We start from the raw sequence: 5,803 nt of genomic DNA, 5'->3' as shown, positions 1-5,803 counted from the left end.
CGAAGATTAACTCCTCGCTTCGGAAATTATCCGGAGATCCGAAGACCACTTCAAGTGTGACTGAGCCTGTACAGTTGGCCTCTACACCTGGTATTACGCCTTTAAAGGTCGTTTTGGTGGGCTTAATCCTCGAGGGATCTATGCCCATTTTCCGCACTGTATCCTGGTAAAGCAGGTTCAGGCTGCTGCCGCCGTCCATAAGGACTCTAGTGAGATGAAATCCGTCAATAATTGGGTCTAGAACCAATGCGGCGAATCCGCCATGACGGGTGCTAGTGGGATGGTCCCTTCGATCAAAGGTGATCGGGCAGGAGGACCATGGGTTGAACTTTGGGGCGACTGGCTCTACCGCGTATACGTCCCTTAACGCGCGCTTCCGCTCCCTCTTGGGGATGTGGGTTGCGTATATCATGTTCACCGTCCGCACTTGTGGGGGAAAACCCTTCTGTCCACTGTTGTTCGGCGGCCGGGGCTCTTCGTCGTCATCGCTATGCAGCCCCTTGTCAGTATTTTCGGCATTTAACTTGCCTGCCTGCTTGAACACCCAACAATCCCTGTTGGTGTGATTGGCCGGCTTTTCGGGGGTGCCATGTATCTGGCACAAGCGGTCGAGTATTCGGTCCAAACTGGACGGGCCCCTAGGATTTCTTTTGAATGGCTTTTTCCGCTGACCGGATTTATAGCCTCTGAATCCGGCATTAACTGCCGTATCCTCAGCATTGTCGCCGTTAATGCGGCGCTTCTGCTTGTTGCGACGCGACCTGCCACTACTGTCCCTGGTATCCGAATTACCAGGGTTCTTGGTCATATTGTTGCTACGAGCAAGCCAGCTGTCTTCTCCCGCGCAAAAGCGGGTCATGAGTGTCGTGAGTGCTGCCATAGATTTCGGCTTTTCCTGTCCAAGGTGCCGGGCAAGCCACTCGTCACGGATATTGTGCTTGAAGGCTGCTAGGGCCTCTGCGTCCGGACAGTCGACTATTTGATTTTTCTTTGTTAGGAACCGTGTCCAGAATTGCCTGGCCGATTCCTCTGGCTGCTGAATTACGTGGCTTAGGTCATCGGCGTCTGGTGGTCGCACATAAGTGCCCTGGAAATTGTCGAGGAATGCGGCTTCCAGGTCCTCCCAACAACTGATTGATCCTGCTGGCAAGCTGTTAAGCCAATGCCGAGCTGGTCCTTTAAGCTTGAGTGGGAGGTATTTGATGGCGTGGAGATCATCGCCGCGGGCCATGTGGATATGAAGGAGATAATCCTCGATCCATACCGCAGGATCTGTTGTGCCATCATATGATTCGATGTTTACGGGTTTGAAACCCTCGGGGATTTGATGATCCATTACTTCGTCTATGAAGCCTAGTGGGTGTGCGGCACCTCTGTACTGGGCTATATCACGACGTAGCTCCAATGAGCTTTATTTACTGTGTTCGGCCCTGCCGGATTTGTGTCCGGCGTGACGGTTACCGTCTCGAGTCATGGGGCGCCCACGCGATCCGTAGATCGATCTTGTTTGCCTTGCCTTGTCCTCCAACATGCTTCGCAGGTCAGGCGCATTTTCCCATGCCTTGGTACGGGGTGCGGCTTGAGTGGAGGGCCGAGAGGCCTCTTTGTCGCGGCCACGAGGTGGCCGGTCGGCCGTATCAAGTGTTGGTGATGTAGGTTTAAGTGCTTCCTCCTCTAATCGGGGTAGCAACCTGCGCTTTGGGTAGCTCTTGAAGGGGCGTTCGAGTTTACGCTCTTCGGCCGCAAGGACTTCAGTCCATCTGTCGACTAGCAAATCTTGATCAGCTCTAAGCTGTTGCTGTTTTTTCTTGAGGCTTCTTGCCGTGGCCATAACCCTGCGTTGAAAACGCTCTTGCTCGACGGGATCCTCTGGCACGACGAATTCGTCATCAGCGAGGCTTGCCTCGTCTTCGGAGGGAGGCGGATAATTATCGTCCTCGACCTCTCTGTCTGCCGCTCTCTCATGAGGGCTGGCTTCTCCACCCTCCTGTGCTGAATCTTGCTGGAGGGGGTTTTCTTTGGCACTCTCCGGAGTATTATTATCTCCCGTGCCGGAATCGCCATGTTTTCTTTGGCGGGATTTTGAGCGGCACCGCTGACGCCGGCGCTTAGGCTGTTTCTTGGAGGGGTCATCCTTCGCTATTCCATCGCCATCTCCTTCTTTTGGGGTGTCCACCATGTATATGTCATACGATGAGGTGGCTTTCCAGGGCCCAATATATAGGCGCTGGTTCTTCATCGTCTCCTGCATCGGTGTCCATACCGTCGATGTCTTCGTAGTCGAAGTCGATCATGTCGGTTAAATCATCGACAGTGGCTACAAAGTGGGTGGTGGGTGGGCTTTGAATTTCTTCATCATGCGTATCCCAACCTTGCTGATCGTAGTCCGGCCAGGGCTCTCCTGATAAAGAGAGAGACTTTAGTGTTTTCAGAATATCGCCGAAAGGCGAGTGCTGAAAGATGTCCGCGGCAGTAAACTCCATGATCGTCGCCCAATTGGATTCGATTGGCAGGGGCGCGGAGGGTTCGGAGTCCGGCTCCTTGGAGTCACGAGTCTCGCGAAGTGCAGGGCTGGTGTTCGGCTAGATCGCCGTTGGGATCGCAGCCCCCGAGGCGGCGTCCAACCACCCATCCTCGATCGGCGCAGTTGGCTCCGAATTAAGGGACGAAGCCGATGCGGGTGCGGCATCAAGGGCATTGTTCGGCGGCAGAGCTAGATCATGCTCGTTGTGACAGTGCGGCGCGCTCGGCAGTGGCTCAAATCCGTCGAGGATCAAGTCCCCACGGATGTCAGTCGTGTAGTTTAAACTTCCAAATCTGACCTGACGGCCAGGGGCATAGCTTTCGATCTGCTCCAGATGGCCAAGTGAATTGGCCCGCAGTGCGAAGCCGCCGAAGACGAAGATCTGTCTGGCACTACAAGAAATATGTTAATACGTGACAGTTCTGATCCATCATGGGTGAGTGATAAACTGTCATGGGTGACCGTCCATGACGGACTCGAAGTCCGTCATGTATATCGCGTCATAATTTGGCATAGTACCTTACATGACAGTTCTTTTCCGTCATGGATCTGGCTTAGGCCCGCCCAGGCCTAATCCATTGTGACGGAGCAGACCGTCATGGACTAACGCCACGTAGGACTTTTGATTGACCCATTCAAATGACGTGGCTGCCTATGTGGATACTATTTTCTGTCACAAAATTCGTCATGGAGAGCACATTAGGCCATTTCTTTCTGCGCAATTTTGAGCCAGTGGATTTTTTCTCTAGCATAATACATTACATAGATCATAGTGCCAACATTGGCTGAAGAAAAAACATATTTCAAAGTGCCATAAAATAGAAAGATCATGTAGTACTTATGCAGCCATCTACCAATATGTACAACATAGCAGTTTACAAAATCCTCCATGAAATGATAATTTACAACACGAATTGACAAAATACAACACATAGCAAGTTTAGGACCAGCACAATCCAATTTACATCAACAACATATATAAAAGTTTCTTATTCAATTTCTTGCAATCAATGCTCTTCATGGCAACTATCATCTCATGCAGTTGTGAGAGGCAACAAGTAGGATTAATATATCTGTCCAAAAATAGAACAAACATTAGACATTTTTAGATATGAGTAATTTTGTTAGAACCAACCAAAGGGGTGTCATTTTATCAAGTTTCAGGATAAAGTTTCACTTGTATGTATGTTGGAAGAACAAAAAGATTTAGAAAATTTTATGTAGAAATATTGATGATAAGTTACAACAATTTTGTACGGACAACCATGTTATAAACCTGACTACCAGATCTACAAAAATATTATATACTCTACACTGAAGATGATTGTAACAATTTTGGGAAGATGATATAACTTAATAACAAATGAATGTACGCATTGGGAAATATTACAAGTGTTGATGTAACGAACACAACCCCAGCTTGGCCCTCTTTGGCTCTGTGCAGAAGATAATTGGTTGGAGAGAACCCCTTAGTATGCTAAAATATAACAAGTAACCTACTTTTGGTAGCAAGGAACAGACTTGTTGCTGTGGAATAGATTTTGGTTATATGGTTGTGTCTGGTGCAGAACAAAGAAAATACTAAGCTGACCCATTATAAGGTATGGTTAAGTAAACAAATTGCATGTGCTGGCAAGTTATATTGCCTACAGTGAGGATTTAAACTAGCTAATGACACGTCTGGGTATGAATACACATTGATTTCTGTACATATTAGATGGAACATAAAGCTGCAAGAATATGGATGATAAGATCCCCAGAGTAAATACTTGCTTGGTGTAAAGGTGTAGTGTATGGTGTACCTATGTTAATATGGCTCTGCTTGCGTGTCATGAATATCTTGTGCAAAGTACCCAAGGAATCTTGCATATATCCTGCTGCATTTTCGTTGCCTTGAAGTTCATCAGAGAATACAACAGCTTTCTGTTTTGGACTAGATGGTGTGAAAAGAGATCTTGCCGGTACAAATACGGCAGTGTGCTTGTTTCTGTGTTTGGCTAGATTTCAAGAGAGAAAGTCAACTGAATTAACAGGATAAACAACAAGTCATACTCTACAGATGTAAATGTCATCCAGATTTTTATCTGGGATTTTTGGAACCATACAGCAACAGCCTAGGAGTATGTACAAGTTGAAGGAGTAGTATTGTTCAGAGTAGTCTCGTAATATTTATTTTCCAAAGAGATTTATTTTCTGGACGACAGCCACTGTACCATCTAGTAAGACTGTGTCAAAGCAAGAAACTTTCAGGTAGGTTTTGAAGCAATTTCTAGTTTCACGCTAACCATTACAATAGGAAAGTCAAAACTTCACATTTGTGGTACTCAAGCTCAGGCAATTAGCATGCTGCTGACCTAACAGACGTACATGCAATTTGCATGTTGCAAAACTCCAGTTGGATGGTGAATGGCGGCAAGTAAAAATAACAACCTGTTTTATGTGGGTATCCCAGGCACAAGAATCATTGGGCTTGCAATGTGAAGCTAGGGGAAGTTGCACAGCAGTACAGTGATCTGTCCAACCTGAAAATCCATCCAGCACTAGTAGTCGAATGAATCAGTGTATCAGTACTACATCCTAATAAATTAACGTACTACCATCCAAAAGTACCATCGTGTTGTATAATAAATCACTGTTTTAGCATTACATCATACTAAATGATTATAAGTTTAGAGTACATCCCACTTAATAATATGTGGGCTTGGCAGGCAACATCTTAACTTATGCGGCATATGCGGGGGAGGAGCAGGCCTCCCGATTACCTTGCAGCATAAGAACCACCTATCCAGCACATACAGTTTACAAAATATCATATGCACTACGTACATCAGGTATTTCACGGACTCAAAAATTAGAAGACATGTAAAATATATTACTATATGAGGACATTTGATTTCTGAAGGTTCACGTCCATTTCACCAGTAGGTGCTTGGTCTAGTTTAAAAAACAGAATTAGTTGCTCGGTTATGCATGGTATTTGTCAGAAAATAAGTAGAGTATTCAGTTGAAACCTATACAGATGTTGGAAATATGCCCTAGAGGCAATATTAAAAAGCATTATTATTATATTTCCTTGTTCATGATAATTGTCTTTATTCATGCTATAATTGTGTTATCCGGAAATCGTAATACATGTGTGAATAAACACACCAACATGTCCCTAGTAATCCTCTGGTTGACTAGCTCGTTGATCAACAGATAGTCATGGTTTCCTGACTATGGACATTGGATGTCATTGATAACGGGATCACATCATTAGGAGAATGATGTGATGGACAA

At 46.0% G+C, this 5,803-nt stretch overlaps 1 long non-coding RNA gene across 1 annotated transcript; it reads right to left on the bottom strand.

Annotated features, from left to right (window-relative positions):
- Positions 1-3,338: 3,338 nt before the first annotated feature.
- LOC125527390 lies at positions 3,339-5,538 on the bottom strand. The gene is made up of 2 exons (XR_007292085.1): positions 4,327-5,538; positions 3,339-3,597 (listed from the first exon to the last, which is right to left on the bottom strand). It is a non-coding gene; the product is annotated as an uncharacterized LOC125527390 (long non-coding RNA).
- Positions 5,539-5,803: the final 265 nt, after the last annotated feature.

Source organism: Triticum urartu, unplaced genomic scaffold (assembly GCF_003073215.2).
Source record: "Triticum urartu cultivar G1812 unplaced genomic scaffold, Tu2.1 TuUngrouped_contig_3756, whole genome shotgun sequence".
Classification (NCBI taxonomy): Eukaryota; Viridiplantae; Streptophyta; class Magnoliopsida; order Poales; family Poaceae; genus Triticum; species Triticum urartu.
Note: the sequence above shows the minus strand (reverse complement) of the source record. Positions and strands in the feature narration are given on the sequence as shown.